This window comes from Thalassophryne amazonica, chromosome 7, assembly GCF_902500255.1.
Source record: "Thalassophryne amazonica chromosome 7, fThaAma1.1, whole genome shotgun sequence".
Taxonomy (NCBI): Eukaryota; Metazoa; Chordata; class Actinopteri; order Batrachoidiformes; family Batrachoididae; genus Thalassophryne; species Thalassophryne amazonica.
The window spans coordinates 74,465,821-74,486,185 of record NC_047109.1 but is presented as its reverse complement, the minus strand read 5'-3'; the positions used below and the strand labels follow the sequence as shown (position 1 = coordinate 74,486,185).

At 44.4% G+C, this 20,365-nt stretch overlaps 1 long non-coding RNA gene across 1 annotated transcript; it reads right to left on the bottom strand.

Annotated features, from left to right (window-relative positions):
- Positions 1-1,303: 1,303 nt before the first annotated feature.
- LOC117514176 lies at positions 1,304-6,419 on the bottom strand. Its single transcript, XR_004561825.1, has 3 exons — positions 6,314-6,419; positions 6,025-6,116; positions 1,304-1,396 (listed from the first exon to the last, which is right to left on the bottom strand). It is a non-coding gene; the product is annotated as an uncharacterized LOC117514176 (long non-coding RNA).
- Positions 6,420-20,365: the final 13,946 nt, after the last annotated feature.

Here is a 20,365-nt window from a genome sequence, read left to right as displayed (position 1 = left end):
TACATAAGTATTCACACCCTTTGCTCATACTTTGTTGATGCACCTTTTGCAGCAATTATAGCCTTCTTGAATATGATTTCACAAGCTTGGTGTACCTATCTTGGGCAGCTTTTCCCATTCCTACCGGCTGGAGCACTCCTTAATCTGTGTAATCCCCATAAAATCGTCCCTGAAAGCCAACAGAATTTTCCGAATGGTGTCCACCTAGAGGTCTCTTACAGTTTCTGGAAAAAATTGATGCAGCAATTGATTATGTTATTTACTGTGCAAAAAATGTTTCATCAGTTAACTCTTATGCACAACCATGAAAAATAACAACAGGAAAAAGGTTTTAAAATGTATCCTTATTTGTACTTGATGCTTAAGATATGGTGTTTTTATTCTTTATATATATATATATATATATATATATATACACTTTTTTTAAAATTAATTTTATTGCCTGTTGCAGTTTTATTGTTATTTTTAACTTATTTATTTACTTATGATTGGGTGTAACTTGGTGCCCATTTGTCTTTTTTGTACAGCACTTTGGTCGACCGTCATTTTAAATGTGCAAGTTTTTTTCTGGAATCACATTTTATTGAATTAATGTGTACGTGTTCAGAATTATTAAAACAAATATTATCTTCATATGTTTTTGTGTATAATAAAAATGAGTCAATGATTCACTTACTGCAAGATCGAGAGCATTAAGACAAAACAAAGCTGCTGCTGCAAAAAAATAAAGTTAAATTTCTAAATGTCAGCTATTTTAAGATAAGAAATTTTCAGTTTTAAAGGCCGAATGAAATAAACATCTGCACATCTAAAATGAAATTATTTTGGATAAATGTCCCCATTATGTTGCACCCACATGATGTTGATCTATTAGTCATTTACTGATTATTATCCCCCATGTTTTCTTTGGCAAATTATACATTGTAGTGAATTGTTTTTTTATTTATCTGTATGTCACTTTCTTTCACAAATTCAGGAACATCTCACTGTGGTCTTACTTCTAGGATCAAGGGTAATAAACAAAAAAAATTAAAGCTTTGTCTTTCAGAATTAAATGAAAATGCCATATAAGGCGAGGAAAATATTGCAAAGAACTTAATGTTGTCGATTCTTTTCTGAATACAAAGATTCCGCATAATGTGAAAAATTTTAGCATCTTGTTCATTATCATAAATATTGTAATTTCTTTTCTGCTTTGATGTTTGAAGTGTGAAATAGTTTTTTGGTGGACATTCCACTTAAAAAAAAAAGAAAAAGAAGAGCCGATTCTAACCTGACAGAGAGGGTGAAATCTCCTACGTTCTTCTTGCTGGGTCGAGCCAAAAAGCTGCCGTGAATACCGCGTGACTTCAGCATGGCCTCGGCCTCCAAGCCGCTGATGTCTCTGTGGAACCACCTGCACCGAGACCCACACAGATTACACACTTCACCCAGGACACAGCATCACAAAAGTCATAAACACCCTTCACCCATCACTGCCGGCTCATTCATTTCCTCACAATCAACTCTACCTTTCATACGTCATTTGTTTTTCTTCTGGAAACACTCTGAGTAACAAAGTGTTGTTGATTTGTCTGAAAGAATAAGAAAGAATAATCTGATACATGCAGCTCCCAGCCTCATGCTAATCATTATATAATTCAAGACAAGTGAAAAACTTTTCCTAACTTGTCATTGTGAATTAAATACTTGAAAAGCAAATTATGACCGTAAATTAGCACTTGTTATTTGTTTATGTGGACTAATGCAATGTTCTATTTCAGCTCAGTCTCACATTTTTTTTTGTGCTCCCGTCACAAAATGAGTAAAATTTTCATGATTTTTTTTTTAAAAACTCACTATTACTAACCCTACTCCTACCCCCAACCCTAACCATAACCACCCCGACCCCCCCCCCCGCCTTCATTTTTAATTTTGTGCAGCATCATGGAAAGAATTAGAATGAATTTGTGCTGCCGTGACGAAAATGAGCCGCTTTTCGTCACAATATCACAAACCAATAGATTAATGTATATTTTGTGCTGCTGAATCACGACTTGCCGTGAGACTGGGTTGTCTATTTTCTGGTTTACCACAGTCCAGCATTAGGGGTCTCCAACTGGTTCAAAATGCTGCTGCCAGACTTTTGACAGGAAGCAGAAAGTTTGACCACATTACATCCATTTTGGTGTCTCTTTCACTGGCTTCCTGTCCCTGTGAGACCAGATTTTAAGGTTCTGTTACTAACCTATAAAATTATTCACGGAATGGCACGTCCCTACTTAGGTGACCTACTTAAACCTTAAGTACCGGCCCGGGCTCTGCGTTCTCAGGGTGCAGGACTATTTGTGTCCCTAGCGTGAATAAAAGTCTGCAGGTCACAGAGCTTTCTCTTATCGTGCACCTGCTTTGTGGAATGATCTCCCTGCATCAATAAAACAGTCAGATTCTGTAGAGACTTTCAAGTCCAGACTTTAGACACACTTATTTCTTATTTTCCCTTCGTATGGCTAGCATACTGGCATAGTATCTTACTATGCTTTCTACCCTTTTAAATTCCTTTTATTAGGAAACGGACCAGGCCGTGGCCTCAACTTTATCTAAATTCTGAGTCTTTTAGTGAAGTTTGGGACTAGTGGCCGGCGATCACCTTTTTATTTCTCCCATTTTTATTGTTGCTAAATGCTGATAAATTATACTGTATTTGTGTCTTTCTGATGCCTGATTCTGTTTTTGTCTCTCTGTTTAAGGTGCAGCTCCATCCAGAGATGGGAGTGGATGTTTTCTTCTGCAGGCTTCCCATCTTGTGCACAGCATGGGCTCCCAAAATCTCCCAAAATTTCTTGTATAATTTCCTGTGTTGTCTATTGCGTCCGTAGCATGCCCAAGCAGAGGGTCATCCCTTTGAGTATGGTCTGCTTGAGGTTTCTTCCTAAAATCAACAGAGGGAGTTTTTCCTTACACTGTCACCTGTGTATTGCTCTAGGGGCTGGTAAGTTTAGAACTTAATTGCGTGATGCGCCTTGAAGCAACTTTTTTGTGATCTGATGCGATATAAATGAAAATAAATTGAAAGTGAAATGATGTCTTTCAACTAAGCAGTTACATTTTTAAACTGTTATGCAAGCTACAGTCCACAACCACGTTTAATGACGATACAGAGAACTAAAATATACCGTAATAATAATAATAAATAATAAAATACTGCTCAGGAGCACTCTTGTAATTTGTATCATCATCAATTTCATCAATTTTATTTATATAGTGCCAAATCACAACAAACAGTTGCCCCAAGGCGCTTTATATTGTAAGGCAAGGCCATACAATAATTACGTAAAAACCCCAACGGTCAAACGCCCCCTGTGAGCAAGCACTTGGCGACAGTGGGAAGGAAAAACTCCCTTTTAACAGGAAGAAACCTCCAGCAGAACCAGGCTCAGGGAGGGGCAGTCTTCTGCTGGGACTGGTTGGGGCTGAGGGAGAGAACCAAGAAAAAGACATGCTGTGGAAGAGAGCAGAGATCAATCACTAATGATTAAATGCAGAGTGGTGCATACAGAGCAAAAACAGAAAGAAACAGTGCATCATGGGAACCCCCAACAGTCTAAGTCTATAGCAGCATAACTAAGGGATGGTTCAGGGTCACCTGATCCAGCCCTAACTATAAGCTTTAGCAAAAAGGAAAGTTTTAAGCCTAATCTTAAAAGTAGAGAGGGTGTCTGTCTCCCTGATCTGAATTGGGAGCTGGTTCCACAGGAGAGGAGCCTGAAAGCTGAAGGCTCTGCCTCCCATTCTACTCTTACAAACCCTAGGAACTACAAGTAAGCCTGCAGTCTGAGAGCGAAGCGCTCTATTGGGGTGATATGGTACTACGAGGTCCCTAAGATAAGATGGGACCTGATTATTCAAAACCTTATAAGTAAGAAGAAGAATTTTAAATTCTATTCTAGAATTAACAGGAAGCCAATGAAGAGAGGCCAATATGGGTGAGATATGCTCTCTCCTTCTAGTCCCCGTTAGTACTCTAGCTGCAGCATTTTGAATTAACTGAAGGCTTTTCTAGGGAACTTTAGGACAACCTGATAATAATGAATTACAATAGTCCAGTCCAGTTGTATGAAACCCGATGGAAAAAAAACTTCCTTATCATAAAAAGAAGCGGTTAATAAAAATTTCTTTTGGATTGAACTGGAGTGAGATAGATCACTTTTACAATAAATATCTTAAAAAAAAAAATCCATATCTGAAACATGTAACACCCTACAAGTGTTGAGATCTAATTATGGCTCGAATGAGTCTTGCAGTAATCATTGTTCTGCTTATTTCACAATAAAGCTCCACATACAGACCTGCACAATCATCTTTTCTTACAACTTTAACTTTTAATGTGACTTTTTAGAACAGGAGTAATAATGAAATCCTTGCAAAGTGCTGCATAAAAATATGACAGTCGATCGCTGTCATGAAAGACAACCTCTGCAAAATTACTTATAAATAACATCAACACAGGACACATATTTGATATTTATTATTTCCAGAATTCGTCTGAGGATCTGAAAGTGCGTTGTCACTAAGATTAGCTTATGTCTGAGTTAATGTAGAGATCCTCACTCATTCATCTTCCAACAGTTTACTCCAATTAAGGGTGACGGGGGCACTGGAGCCTAACACAGCAGTCATAGGGCGTGAGGCGGGGTACACCCTGGACAGGACGCCAGCCTGTCACAGGGCCATTTATAGACAAACAAACACATACATGGACAATTTAAAGTTTCCAGTCCATCTAACCTGCATGTCTTTGGATGTGGGAGGAAGCTGAAGCACCTGAAGGGAACTCACAAACACGGGGAGAACATGCAAACTCCACACAGAAAGGCCACAGGTGGGAATCGATCCCATGACCTTCTGATTTGAGGCAACAGTGCTAACCACTAATCCACTGTAATGCCCCACTCGGGATTCAGAGCACAAATAATACATTATATAGATTGGTAAATCAAATCAAATCAATTTTATTTATATAGCGCCAAATCACAACAAACAGTTGTGGAAGAGAGCAGAGATCAATCACCAATGATTAAAAGCAGAGTGGTGCATACAGAGCAAAAAGAGGTGAATAAAAGGTACACTGGGTGCATCATGGGAAACCCCCAGCAGTCTAAGTCTATAGCAGCATAACTAAGGGATGGTTCAGAGTCACCTGATCCAGCCCTAACTATAAGATTTTCAAAAGGAAAGTTTTAAGCTTAATCTTAAAAGTAGAGAGGGTGTATGTCTCCCTAATCCGAATTGGGAGCTGGTTCCACAGGAGAGGAGCCTGAAAGCTGAAGGCTCTGCCTCCCATTCTACTCTTACAAACCCTAGGAACTACAAGTAAGCCTGCAGTCTGAGAGCGAAGCGCTCTATTGGGGTGATATGGTACTATGAGGTCCCTAAGATAAGATGGGACCTGATTATTCAAAACCTTATAAGAAGAAGAATTTTAAATTCTATTCTGGAATTAACAGGGAGCCAATGAAGAGAAGCCAATATGGGTGAAATATGCTCTTATATATAGCACTTTTCCATCTGCATCAGACGCTAAAAGGGCTTTACAATAATGTCTCACATTCACCCCGATGTCAGATTAAATTAAAACACGTTTTATTGTAGTCTAATTTAGTAGATACTTTCTAAAAATATTTTCTTCTTATATGCAGTATAATGTAATAAATACATGTTAAATAAAAGCAGCCTGGATTAATTACTGACTAACTTGTTTTGACTATGTAAACACACGTGTCTGTTTAATAGGTATGGCTTGTTACCCTTAGAAAGGAATTTAGTTGAGATATAAAAAAAAAAAAAAACTGACAAGCACTTGATGTGGGAAAGTTAACCTGCTTTAAGTACGGCATTACGGATGACTTGATAGAGGAACAACACGACAGCTGGGTGAAGAAAGAGGAGGAATGGAAACAGAGAAGTAGCATACGCCACTTGCACACAAGAATAAAGCCAAAGTTGACCCATGGTGATTTAGTGACCAGTGGGGATTTGACTCACCGAACCATGTTGTCGCTTCACTTCTTCTGTAGCCAAAAAGGAGAAGTCAAAACTTGCACGTGTGCAAACTTAGAACAGTTTTGTCACACAATCTGTTCCACAGTAAAAGAAGACAAATACAGATGTAACGTTCATTTCATTTGTCTGAATCTGTCTCTCTCAGACACACACACACACACACATCATCCAGTGTCTGTCACAAACTCTCCTCCTCCTCATCCATCCATCCATCCATCCCTTTCCCAGGCAGGCCCTGGGTGTGCCAAAATGAAAGCAGGTAAACACTTACTCTTCTTGTCAGCTGCTCTTCTTCGAGTGTCTCTGCCCTCCTCTCTGCTGTTTTTCTCACTCGCTCACCCCTTCCTTCCTTTTTATAGGTTCTTTCACAAAATAGTGAAAGCAAGACAGGAACAAAAATAGCTGACAGGCCGGAATTCCTCCAACAGCCTTTTCTCTCTCTTTTTGTTTTTTTTACAAATTCAATCTCAAGTGCAGAACAGCTTCTGGAAACATGCTCAGTGATGCTCCATCTCCTCCAGGTTTCTATTCCAATCAAAAGGTGCATAGACAGGCTGAAGCGCTTCAATTCACAGGTGAATTATTACTGAGCGTCGTTTCAGTAGTTCCACAGCCACATCCACTCAGTGTATCGGTTGAGCTTCTCTGTGAGTGTTTTGTCAGACATCTGGTGAAGTTTTTCCTCTCTGCCCACCTGTCTCCTGTTGCTGGTATCTACTCGTGTGTGTACACAAAGGTCACTGTCACACTGTACTTCCTTACTGGCAGTTCAGCTTGTAAACCATTCGCTGAGCTCATTTCACTCTCAAACTACGGCAGCCACCACTCCCGAACTCCAACGCAACACAGGATCGGACCTCACAGCCAAAAACTACACACCAAACAGTTTCACTTTACTTACATCACTATAAGAGTCACATGCACTGCCACTAAAAGTTTTTTTTCCCCACAAAACACAAATCCACAAACACCTGCAAGAATGGGGAAGGGCTCAGTCACGCTGCAAATACCACACACACATCTGTAAATGTGCACATTTACCTTGCAAATGGCATTTCCCAGTGAGTACAAAGACACAGTGTTTTTGGAAACAGTACTTTGTTTTATGTTACTATTAAAATATTTTTGAAAGGGCAGCAGGATTTCAGCCTCTGAGTGCGCATGAGTAAAAATAGTTAAAAGTTATTTCAGTGCTCCATTATACTGTTACATTCCTGTGTTGCTGCATACCGCACCACAGAAACGCCCAGGCTCCTGGATGGCAACCACCTGGGCAGACAACCAGTCTGCAGCAGCCAGGTGAAGCGTGTCCTCAACACTCAGGCACTTGTGTGCTGGATCATACCCTTCTCCGGGTATGATCCAGCACAAATTGCTGTGGCTGACACTCTTCATCTGAGCCTCCCTAAGTAACGGCTCGTTTGGCATGAAGTCTTTCCAAAGGTTCTCAAGGATCATCCAAAGCAGACTTAATACTGAAGACTGTTCTCTCATCTCTGCACTGGCTTCCAGTTAACTATCACATTGATTTTAAAATCCTGCTCATTGTATTTAAATGCTTGAATTGGTTTGGCTCCACCTTATCTATCTGAGCTGTTGTCCTCTTATGCTCCCCCAAGGATGATGAGGTCCACCAATCAGCTCCTTCTGAACGTGCCAAGAATATGTTTGAGAACCAGAGGAGACGGGGTCTTCTCTGTAGCTGCTCTTAAGCTGTGTAACAGCCTTCCTTTTCATATTAGATCTGCGTCTTCCTTAAATGATTTTGTCATTATTAAAGACTCATCTTTTTGCACAGGCCTTCAACACTTAAGCAGAGTTGCACTTTTGTTTTAAACTTTTATTGAATTTATTAGTGTTTGGATCTTGTATTTTCTATTTTATACCCTTTTATTTTGTATCTGTGAAGCACTTTGGGCAGCTTTAGTTGCTGTAAATGTGCTATATAAATAAATTTGACTTTGACATCCAGGTGCCCTCTTAGGTCGCCGGTTAGCGTCCAAGTCTCACAATAATACAGTAAGACAGGAAGCACCAGGACCGGAAAGACTTGGACCTTCATCGTTCTGCAGAAGATTTCAGAGGCTGAGAACCCAGCGATGTGAATGTCACTGGTGATAAGTGCCATCCTGGCGCTGAGCAAATATTCCACCCATACCACACTTCTATAGAATGACACCTTCACCACCACACCAGTCTCAACCCTCATGTGGCTTCAAAGAGGGCACACACAGCCATCAACACCACTGGGAGTTTTTTTTTTATATATAACTGTTTTTTTAATAACTGTTAGTGCACGGTGGCACAGGAGTAGTACTTTTGCCTTGACAGCAAAAAGGCTGAGGGTTCAAAGTCCACTCACTCCTCAATCTCCTACTACATCTGCTGTTGTGTCAAGATGGGGACACAGTGTAAAACTTACCAAATTAACATGTGGATCCATATTAGTTCCACCGTGTACAAATAGGAACACCCAATAAATCCAACAGCACCCCAAAGTTTACTGTGTGTAAGTTTGGTTTGGAGGCTGAAGATGGTTGTCTCAGACTTGGTGCCTTGCGTTAGATTTTAAAGAACTAAAAATGAGTTTGAGTGTAACCCGTTCCTCTACGTGCACAGAGGAATGCAGCTCCTGACTCTGTTCAGAGCAATGGTTAACACCTGCGACAGTATTTTGTATTCTGCTCTCTCAGATTCCGACGTTTCACACATGAAGCCATTTGTCGCCACTTCTGACACAACAGGTCTGAGCTTCTCACGGCCTCAGAGAGTTAAGAAAGAGAAATTTGTTCATCCTTTATGTGTTGCAACAGATCAAACTGTTACTGCCTCAGTTGTCACATAGCAGCCATTCTATGCAAAACAACCACAAATCAGACAAAAAAAAACTCTACATAATTGAGAGCTGTCAACCCTCAAAATGTGAATCAGCTGCAAATCGTGAATTATCCACAAATAGTGAATTGCAAAAATGGGAATAATGAAAAAAAAAAAAATCTCCCAAAATGTGAACGCAGGTGTCACAAAATGTAAAGGCACCTTGACACATGCATGCATTTAACCGCCTCACTGCCGCACAATTCGTGGTGCCTATGCGACCCGCTTTGTCCCTCTGGATGCCGTACCTTGTGCCACTGGATGCTGCATTATATAAAGTAATAATTTCATAGTGGATTAATCATTTGCTCTCAGAGCTTGGGTGATGAAAGCACCTCCAATCACTCCCGGAATCACAGAGGAATTTTCTACAGATGTGGCTTTTCTCATGTGCTTCATGCAGTGGTGGGCACAGATAACCAAAAAATTAACTTTGATAACAGATAATCAGATAACTGAAAAGTTATCTTCAATTAAGATAAAACAATAAACCACCCAAAAATGTATCAGAAGTTACAGATAACCGATAACAGATAAATTCCAATATTGTCTCTGGTACATTTAAACGAATTTAAGTTTTAATGCCACAATAACTTCTACTAATATTAAAAATAACAACAGACCCACACACTGAGACCACATTTTTGTCTTTGAACATTCTGCCCCTGCTAGAAGCTCTTGTTTCCTACAGAGCTCCCAAAACAGGCACGAGAGCAGTCCTAAAGCCGGCTCTCTATCAATTACAACACTCCGGTCAGGCGGAGGTCTTGAAAAATAAAGTCATGCTGACTTATGGTTTTGATTTATAAATAACATTAATACCGATAGAATAACTCCATTAATGTCAATTCTGTCATTTGTACAAAGTTAAAATATAGCATATATCTTTTAATGTTGAATAATGCACTAATTCTGAGGTTTAGTAATAAACACAGACAAATCGCAAAGGATTCTGGGTAAAAATGCCTCTGCTAAACACTGATTGGGTCAGTCATTCGTTATGTAAACCAACACGTTAATGTGACATCTGTCGTGTGTTGGTGTTCATTTTTTTTATTTGTAAAAACAGGCATTTTTACGGAGCCCTGGAAGTGTCATTGCAAAATGTTTTGCATTTGGAGAGAATGTGCGCACGTTTTATGATGTTGTAAAACGTGCTTTACACTGTGCGAGATGATTTTTCATGCAGGAATTTTTCGACTGAGTTTCAGGTTAATCGTGCGTCCTGCATCGTATAGTCATGGAGTAACAAGCTTTAACATCTCACGACCACCTCCTGATTGCGATCGTATGGTCGAATGAAAATCAAACCTGTTATTCTGGTCAGCCGTCGTGAGGTTATCCTCCTGCTGAAAAGCTACAAGCATCCAACCGCTAGCACTGTACCTGTGCAAACACTGCAGAGCTGTCTTGTAATGTTATTATTATTATTATTTTTTTTTTGCTGTTGTTTTGTTTTTAAACATGTTGTGAAAAGTGTAATGACACGGACCCACAACAGGGGGCGTAAATGAACGGTCAATGGAAATAAGAAGTAACACTTTTAATGTTGTGAAATGTGCACAACGGATACAGATACAATTCAATACTACAGTCAATTAGAAAGTTGGTGTCGTGTGGGTGGACTCGAGGATAGGAGACGCCTGTCCAGGGAAGAGTCGGGACCCACACGATTTCCACCGCCAACGGATCTGGAACACACCGGAGCCGCCAAGTCCCGAGTCACCAGGGGGCCACCGTCTCCAGCTGTCAGATCGGGTACTGCTGGCAGGAAGCAGAAAACAGTCAAGAGTGGGTGTGTGAGCACACACCCAGTAAACAGTCAGCAGAGTTCTTCTTCAGGAGGAGAAAACACCTCCACCTCCTGTTTTCACAAGTTCTGAGTGTTACCGTGCAGACCCCAATTTCCACTTGTTGAGTACTGGAGTGCAGAGCGGGAACGCCAACTCCAATCAACTCCCTCCGACTCGGCTACAAATAGAAAAGCTGCAAACTCACAAGATCACTGAACCACAGCTACCAGCTCAGATGCAAAGGTATGTTACAACAAAGCTTAGCTGAGACACGTATGAAGACGGCTGAGAGTCTACCTGAATAATGCAGACGATTTCTCGGCAGGGGTGTGGTGTCTTCTCCAGGCTTTTATGGATGGCATGATGAGGTGATGAGTGACAGCTGTCAGAGGTCCTGAAGCTCCTGGCGGCGAACTGTGCCCTCTGGTGCCTGAAGCCCGTCTACAGGCAGGGCGCCCTCTGGTGTTGGGCCAGCAGTACCTCCTCTTCGGGCGGCCCACACAACAGGACCCCCCCCTCAACGGGCGCCGGGCTTGTCGGGATGTCGTTGGTAGAAATCGGCCAGGAGGGCCGGGTCCAGGATGAAGTTCCGCTTCACCCAGGAGCGTTCTTCGGGTCCGTACCCCTCCCAGTCCACCAGATATTGGAACCCCCGGCCCCGTCGACGGACATCCAGAAGCCTGCGGACGGTCCACACAGGCTCTCCATCGATGATCCGGGCAGGAGGCGGCGCTGGTCCGAGAGTGCAGAGGTTGGAGGAGTGACACGGTTTTATCCGGGACACGAGGAAGACTGGATGTATCTGCAGTGAAGCTGGCAGCCTCAGCTTCACTGCGGCTGGACTGAGGACTTTGGTGACAGGGACAGGTCCGATGTATCTGTCCTTCAGTTTTTGGGAGTCCACCTGCAGAGGGATGTCCTTAGTTGACAGCCAAATCTCCTGCCCGGGCTGGTATGCAGGGGCCGTGGTACGCTGGCGGTCTGCATGGCCCTTAGCCCTCGTATGGGCTGTCAGAAGGGCAGAGCGGACAGTGCGCCACACCCGACGGCATCTTCTGAGGTGGGCCTGGACCGAAGGGACCTCAACCTCTCCCCCTACGGCTGGAAACAATGGGGGCTGGTACCCCAAACACGCCTCAAATGGGGAGAGGCCGGTCGCAGATGAGACCTGACTGTTGTGCGCGTATTCGATCCAGGCCAGGTGTTGACTCCAGGCCGTCGGGTGCGCGGAGGTGACACACCGCAGGGCCTGCTCCAGGTCTTGGTTCGTCCGCTCTGCCTGTCCATTGGTTTGAGGGTGGTACCCGGACGAGAGGCTCATGGTGGCCCACAGTTCCCTACAGAAACTCCTCCAGACTTGCGAGGAGAACTGGGGACCACGATCCGAGACTACGTTCGTGGGGATACCATGCAGACGCACGACATGGTGGACCAGGAGGTCTGCAGTCTCCTGGGCCGTCGGGAGCTTCGGGAGGGCCATGAAGTGGGCCGCCTTGGAGAACCGGTCCACTATCGTCAGGATGGTCATCATACCCTGGGACGCAGGGAGACCCGTGACGAAGTCCAGGCCTATGTGGGACCGGGGCGACGAGGCACCGGCAGCGGCTGGAGGAGTCCTTGGGCCTTCTTATGTTCTGCCTTGCCCCTGGCACAGGTGGTGCAGGCCTGGATGTACTCCCGGACGTCGGTCTCCATCGACGCCCACCAGAAGCGCTGCCGGACCACTGCCACGGTTCTTCGCACCCCTGGGTGACAGGAGAGCTTTGAACCGTGACAGAAGTCCAAGACCGCAGCCCTGGCCTCTGGTGGGACGTACATCCAGTTCTTCGGTCCATCTCCGGGGTCCGGGTGTCGTGTCAGGGCCTCCCGGATGGTCTTCTCCACGTCCCAGGTGAGGGTTGCGACGACAGTGGACTCGGGGATGATGGTGTCCGGTGGATCCGACAGCTCTGGCTTGACTTCCTCTTCATGCACCCGGGACAGTGCATCGGACCGTTAGTTTTTAGTCCCAGGGCGATACGTGATCTGGAAGTCAAACCGACCAAAGGGCTTGCCTGGGGTTCAGACGCTTGGCGGTCCGGATGTATTCCAGGTTCCGATGGTCCGTGAAAACCGTGAAGGGAACCGTGGCTCCCTCCAGAAGGTGTCTCCACTCCTCAAGAGCCTCTTTCATCGTCAGAAGTTCCCAATTGCCGAAGTCATAGTTCCTCTCAGCCGGGGTCAACCTGGGGAATAGTAGGCACAAGGATGGAGTACCTTATCGGACTCCCCGCTCTGGGACAGCACGGCTCCTATCCCTGAGTCAGAGGCATCCACTTCGACAATAAACTGGCAATCAGGGTCAGGCTGCACCAGTACTGGTGCAGTCGAGAACCGGCGTTTCAACTCCTCAAACGTGGCTTTGCACCGATCCGACCAGTTGAAGGGAACTTTAGTGGAGGTCAGGGCTGTCAGGGGGCTAACAACCTGACTGTAGCCCTTAATGAGCCGCCGATAGAAATTTGCAAAACCGAGGAACTGTTGCAGCTTCCTACGGCTTGTTGGTTGGGGCCAACCTCTCACCGCCGCAACCTTGGCCGGATCAGGGGCGACGGAGTTGGAGGAGATTATGAACCCCAGGAAGGACAAAGAAGCACGGTGGAACTCACACTTCTCGCCCTTCACAAACAGCCGGTTCTCCAACAACCGCTGCAGGACCTGACGTACATGCTTAACATGGGTCTCAGGATCCGGGGAGAAGATGAGAATATCGTCCAGATATACGAAGACGAACCAATGCAGGAAGTGCCGCAAGACGTCATTAACCAAGGCTTGGAACGTCCCGGGCGCATTGGTGAGACTGAACGGCATGACCAGGTACTCAAAATGACCTAAGGGGGTGTTAAATGCCGTCTTCCACTCGTCTCCCTTCCGGATCCGAACCAGGTGATACGCATTTCTAAGATCCAACTTTGTGAAAATTTGGGCTCCATGCAAGGGCGTGAACACCGAATCCAGCAGAGGTAACGGGTATCGGTTGCGAACCGTGATCTCGTTCAGCCCTCTGTAATCGATGCATGGACGGAGTCCGCTGTCCTTCTTACCCACAAAAAAGAAACCAGCCCCCATCGGGGATGTGGAGTTCCGGATCAACCCGGCAGCCAAAGAGTCCCGGATGAAGGTCTCCATAGATTCGTGTTCCGGACGTGAGAGGTTGTACAACCTGCTGGACGGGTACTCAGCGCCCGGTACCAAATCTATGGCACAATTGTACGGACGGTGCGGGGGCAGCGTGAGTGCCAGATCCTTGCTGAAGACGTCAGCAAGATCATGGTACTCAGCTGGCACCGCCGCGAGATTGGGGGGTCTTGAACCTCCTCCTTGGCTAGCACACTGGGTGGAACCGAGGATCCTAAACATTCCCGGTGGCATGTTTTGCTCCACTGCGTTACAACCCCAGACGGCCAATCAATCCGGGGATTGTGTTTTACCATCCAGGGATAACCTAAAATCATCCGGGAGGTAGAAGGTGTTACATAAAACACGATCTCCTCCCTGTGATTCCCAGACACAACCAATGTCAATGGCTGTGTCTGCTGTGGGATTAATGGGAGAAGGGTGCCATCTAGTGCTTGAACTGACAAAGGTGACGGTAAGGCCACCAGAGGGAGCCCTATCTCCCTAGCCCATCTGCTGTCCAGCAGATTCCCCTCCAACCCCGTGTCCACCAGTGCTGGGGCGTGAAGGGTGAGATCCCCACTCAGGATCATAACTGGGATTCGTGCAGATTTGCTGGATTTCCCCTCGTGAGTGTTATGGCCCACCCTTAGCCCAGGCGTTGTAGTTTGACCGTTTGGGGCAATTTCTCTGTATATGCTCACATGAGCCGCAGAAAAAACACTCCCCATGGGCCAGCCTCCGTTGTCTGTTTTCTGATTTTACTTTAGCCCTGCTCGTGTTCATAGCTTCGTCAGCAGGGGGAGCTGTCGCCTCACGGAGGGCTCTGGCAGTGGAGCGGGGGGACGACGACATCCGTTCGGACCTGGAAGGAAGAGGGACGGCTCGTGCCCGGCCACGCCCCTCGCCTCGCTCCCGGCGATGTTCTTCTAGTCGGTTGTCTAACCGTATAACTAGATCGACAAGCCCATCGAAATCCCGTGGCTCATCCTTCGCCAGCAAATGCTCCTTCAGGACCGGAGACAGTCCATTTACGAAGGCGGCGCAGAGTGCAACGTTATTCCAGCCGGATCTCGCTGCCGCGATGCGGAAGTCAACTGCATATTCGGCTGCGCTCCGACGCTCCTGTCTCATCGACAGCAGCACGTTCGAAGCGGTCTCGCCTCTATTGGGGTGATCAAATACTTGTTTGAACTCTCGCACAAACCCAGTGTTTGTAGTTAGGAGCCATGGGTTCTGCTTCCAAAGCGCCGTAGCCCAGGCGCGTGCCTCTCCTCGAAGCAGATTTACCACATAAGCCACCCTGCTAGCATCAGACGCGTACATAACCGGACGCTGTGAAAAGACGAGCGAACACTGCATTAAAAAGTCAGCGCACGTCTCGACACAGCCTCCGTACGGCTCAGGAGGGCTTATGTATGCTTCAGGGGATGGGGGGGTTCGTTGAACGGCCACTGGAATATCTGTATCAGGCACTCGGGCAGCAGGAGGAGGTGCCACAGCAGCGCCCTGTGCGTGCGCTCCCACCTGGGCAGTGAGAGCCTCCATCCTCCGATTGAGGATAACGTTCTGCTCGGTTACCAAGTCCAACCGAGCAGTGAAGGCAGTTAGGATTTGCTGCAGCTCACCTAGTACGCCTCCTGCTGGCCCCCGTGCACCCTGCGTTTCCACTGGTGGTTCACTCGATGGTTGACACCCCTCAGGATCCATGACGATGGCCGAGAAATCCTGTTGTGAAAAGTGTAATGACACGGACCCACAACAGGGGGCGTAAAGAAATAGAAATAAAAAGTAACAGTTTTAATGTTGTGAAATGTGCACAACGGATACAGATACAATTCAATACTACAGTCAATTAGAAAGTTGGTGTTGTGTGGGCGGGCTTGAGGATAGGAGACGCCTGTCCAGGGAAGAGTCGGGACCCACACGATTTCCACCGCCAACGGATCTGGAACACACCGGAGCCGCCAAGTCCCGAGTCACCAGCTGGCGACCGTCTCCAGCTGTCAGATCGGGTACTGCTGGCAGGAAGCAGAAAACAGTCAAGAGTGGGTGTGTGAGCACACACCCAGTAAACAGTCAGCAGAGTTCTTCTTCGGGAGGAGAAAACACCTCCACCTCCTGTTTTCACAAGTTCTGAGTGTTACCGTGCAGACCCCAATTTCCACTTGTTGAGTACTGGAGTGTAGAGCGGGAATGCCAACTCCAATCAACTCCCTCCGACTCGGCTACAAATGGAAAAGCTGCAAACTCACAAGATCACTGAACCACAGCTACCAGCTCAGATGCAAAGGTACGTTACAACAAAGCTTAGCTGAGACACGTATGAAGACAGCTGAGAGTCTACCTGAATAATGCAGACGATTTCTCGGCAGGGGTGTGGTGTCTTCTCCAGGCTTTTATGGATGGCATGATGAGGTGATGAGTGACAGCTGTCAGAGGTCCTGAAGCTCCTGGCGGCGAACTGTGCCCTCTGGTGCCTGAAACCCGTCTACAGGCAGGGCGCCCTCTGGTGTTGGGCCAGCAGTACCTCCTCTTCGGGCGGCCCACACAACACTTCATTTGTAAAAAAAAAAAGCCATTTGCAAAGCCAAAAAGTTGATCTGACAATCATCTGATATGACCGGGGTCAAAACAAATACAACACTGCCATCTACTGGTTCCCAGACGCTTAGTACTTAGGGCACATACTGCCATGAACACTACTGGCCAGTAGATGGCAGTAGAGGCCTTGAAAACAAAATTCCAGATAATCCCTGTCTGCTACATTGAAAATGCATGGAATTTAACAAACACAAATACAATAACAACGTCTATAAACCCAGAGAATATATTCACGAGAGTTTTAGGCACTAGAGTTTAATGCTGTTGTCCATGGAGCCTGAAGAGTGTCTGAAATGCATTTGTCCTGTCGTGAATGTACTGAGATTACATCATCCTACCCATAATGCACTGGGCACAGCATGTGCTCACAAAACCTTAAAAATTAGCACATTACTTTAAAACTAAAACATATATCTGATATTTTCACTTTATAAAACTTCAGACATGACAGTAATTTTAAATAACTTGTCCAAAATTAGTTTGGTTAAAATTTGAACCATAAGTTTAAAATGTATGTCTCTGGATGACTTAGGTGATATTGCCAGCAAATTGGTATGGTGTTAAAGGAAATTTTTTTTTTTTTTTGGCTGTTTCTTCGTCTACAGAAGATAGAGATGCTTTTCACAAAAGCACCTCTCTTCTGTTAACAGAGGGTATAACTGTCCATCTGTTATAAAGGTTTTAACAGGTAGGTGCTAAGCTTTTTCTAAATTTGAAAAATGCTTATCACTGTTCATCTTTGTTTATCGGTCTAAAAGTTATCGGACAGAAATTAATCGGAAGATAATTGGTCTGATAATGGTTTTAAAAGAAAGATAATCCGATAATGAAAACATTATCTTCGATAATTATCTGCTATCAGATTATCGGAAGTGTGCCCACCACTGGCTTCATGGGACAGAGAACGCATTTGGAATCGTCCCAAAGGTAATTATTTGTAATATTTATATTGTAATGGCTTGGTTAAACAGTTGCATGTTCATTCCTTCTTATGAGTATCTGTAAAATTATGTTTATTATAGATTTAATAACTCGTCATAATCGTCCAGATGAGTTGCGCTTCACGCCACCCCTCGACTCGCACGTGTGATTACCTTGACACTTGGATGAATTTGATCCCCATACTGGCATGCAATCTGGCATGCCATTGAGTAAATCCTGCGTAAACTGTGCGTAAGCTGTGTGCGGCTGCAGGCTAGTGCCCAAAGAAAATTTTTGAAATATTCAAAACTTCTGAGGTGCCTTGATACTTGCACGAATTTGATTCCCGCACCGGCACGCAAGCTGGAATGCCAGTAAGTCAGTTCACTGTAAACTGTTGTAAACTGCGCATGAACTGTGCACGGCTGCGAGCCAGTGCACAAAGAAAATTTAAAATGTTCAGAACTTCTGGCACACATTAATTTTGTAAACTAGTCGTGAATATTGCCCAACATATTCGAAAACACTGGATGTCACTGCGGCAGTGCATCTGAACAATTATGATGAGATGTTACATCTATAAGAAACATAATTTTACAGCTACGTCATCAAATTCATAATGAATGAAAACAACACTGTTTGACCAATTCATTACTGTATAAAAATTATAATTACTTTTGAGACAAGATTCCAAATGCATTCTCCACCACACGACGCGCAAGAGACAACCTGCAGCTGTGGATAATTTCTCTGATTCTGGGAGCGATGAGACAATGGTTTCATCAGCCAACTACTGAGATGCAAATGCGTCATCAACTACGAAATAATTATTTTATATAGTGTGGCATCAAGCGAGGCACAGCGGGACGTACTGGCATGACGAATTGTACGGCAGTGCGGGGATAAAGTTTGTGCAAGTGTCAAGGTCATGTTCCCTATTAGTGGGTGAACAATTCAACACTTGGTGAATTCTGCTTCATGACGATTGGAAGAGCCAACATCGAAGGTCGCTTTGCGAGACCTGCGTTCTGTTTTCATGGGATATTTTATTCACAGTTTTCAAAAAAATTATTAATGGTTTGCAGATATTCATGGTTTGCACAAATTTTCATTCATGGTTTGCGGATAATTCACAATTTGCATCAGATTCACGGTTTGGGGGTCAATAGAGCTCTGAATTAAAATGGCAACCAGATGAGCCAAAACTACTACGTAAACTCAAACATGTTATGGCATCAGTACACAACACTCTATGTTGTGTATAATTAGCTTCATAATCCCAAAGCTTTCTTACAACAAAATGCAACATTACTTTTCCATTAAACAGCCTCTGTGCAACAATTAATCATTAACGGAGGCGACAATGACCAGGTTTGGTGATTTGTACAAGAAACAGCAACTGAAAGGAAACACAAGCATCAATGAATAAATAAATGATTACATTTTTTTTTAACTGTGTGGGGCTGTTGAGACCTGAAACAGTGGTGCACACATTAGACAAATTATAACTTTAGGACTGACTTGTTATTTACTTGACTCTAAACCCACTGAACAGTGAACCCACTGAACTGCAAGGGCCACTGCAGAACACAGACAACGTGGGAAGCCTGATGTGGTTATTTCAGTAACATAAATGAAAGTGGCCTCTTTTTGTTATTACTTTTTCATATTATTACAAACATTTATAAAATATTATTATTTTAGGAAGAGGGTGTAGGTAACTTTCCAGTGTTAGAGGGCAGCATGAAAGAAACAGTTTGGGGTCCTTCTCAGCTCCAAACTAAGTGAAAGCAGCACAGAGTTCATTAAGTAGGAACAGTGCAAGCCTGAAAGATCATTAATTACAGAAAATATCAAGTAGGTTCAAACATGTCCCTGTTTGTTGGATTTGTGCAAAATTACTAAAATGTTAAGAAAATAATTTTTGGAAAACTGAAAAAGCATGCATGAGCTTGAACAGCCAGGTTTCCAATGCAATTTGAAATCTAATTAAAAGGACCTATAGAATACATTGCATGCAGAAAGTATTCACATTGCTTCACTTTTTCCACCTTTTGTTATGTTACAGCCTTATTCCAAAATGTAAATTTTGGAAATTAATTTTTCCCCCTCAAAATTCTACTCACAACACCCCATGATGATAACATGAAGAAAGTTTTTTTTTTTTTTTTAAATATCTGCAAACAAACAAACATACAAAAAATAAGAACTCACATGTACATAAGTATTCACACCCTTTGCTCAATACTTTGTTGATGCACCTTTTGCAGCAATTATAGCCTTCTTGAATATGATTTCACAAGCTTGGTGTACCTATCTTTGGGCAGCTTTTCCCATTCCTCTTTGCAGCACCCCTCGAGCTCCATCAGGTTGGATGGAGAGCGTCAGTGCACAGCCATTTTCAGATCTCTCCAGAGATGTTCAATCTGATTCAGGTTTGTGCTCTGGTTGGGTCACTCAAGGACATTCACAGAGTTTTCCTGAAGCATCTCCTTTGATATCTTGGCTCTGTGCTTAGGGTCACTGTCCTGCTAAAAGTTGATTTGTTTCTATTGTCTGAGGTCAAAAACACTCTGGAGCAGGTTTTCATCGAGGATGTCTCTGTACATTACTGTATTTATCTTTCCCTCAATCCTGACTAGTCTCCCAGTTCCTGCCAATGAAAAACATCCCCACAGCATGATGTTGCCACCACCATGCTTCACTGTAGGGATGGTGCCTGGTTTCCTCCAAACATGATGCCTGGCATTCATGCCAAAGTTGTTTTTATCATCAGACCAGAGAATTTTGTTTCTCATGATCTGAGAGTCCTTCGGGTGCCGTTTGTCAAACTCCAGGCAGGCTGCCACCTGCCTCTTATTCAGGAATGGCTTTCATCTGGCCACTCTACCATACAGACCTGATTGGTGGATTGCAGCAGAGATGGTTGTCCTTCTGGAAGGTTCTCCTCTCTCCACAGAGGAATGCTGGAG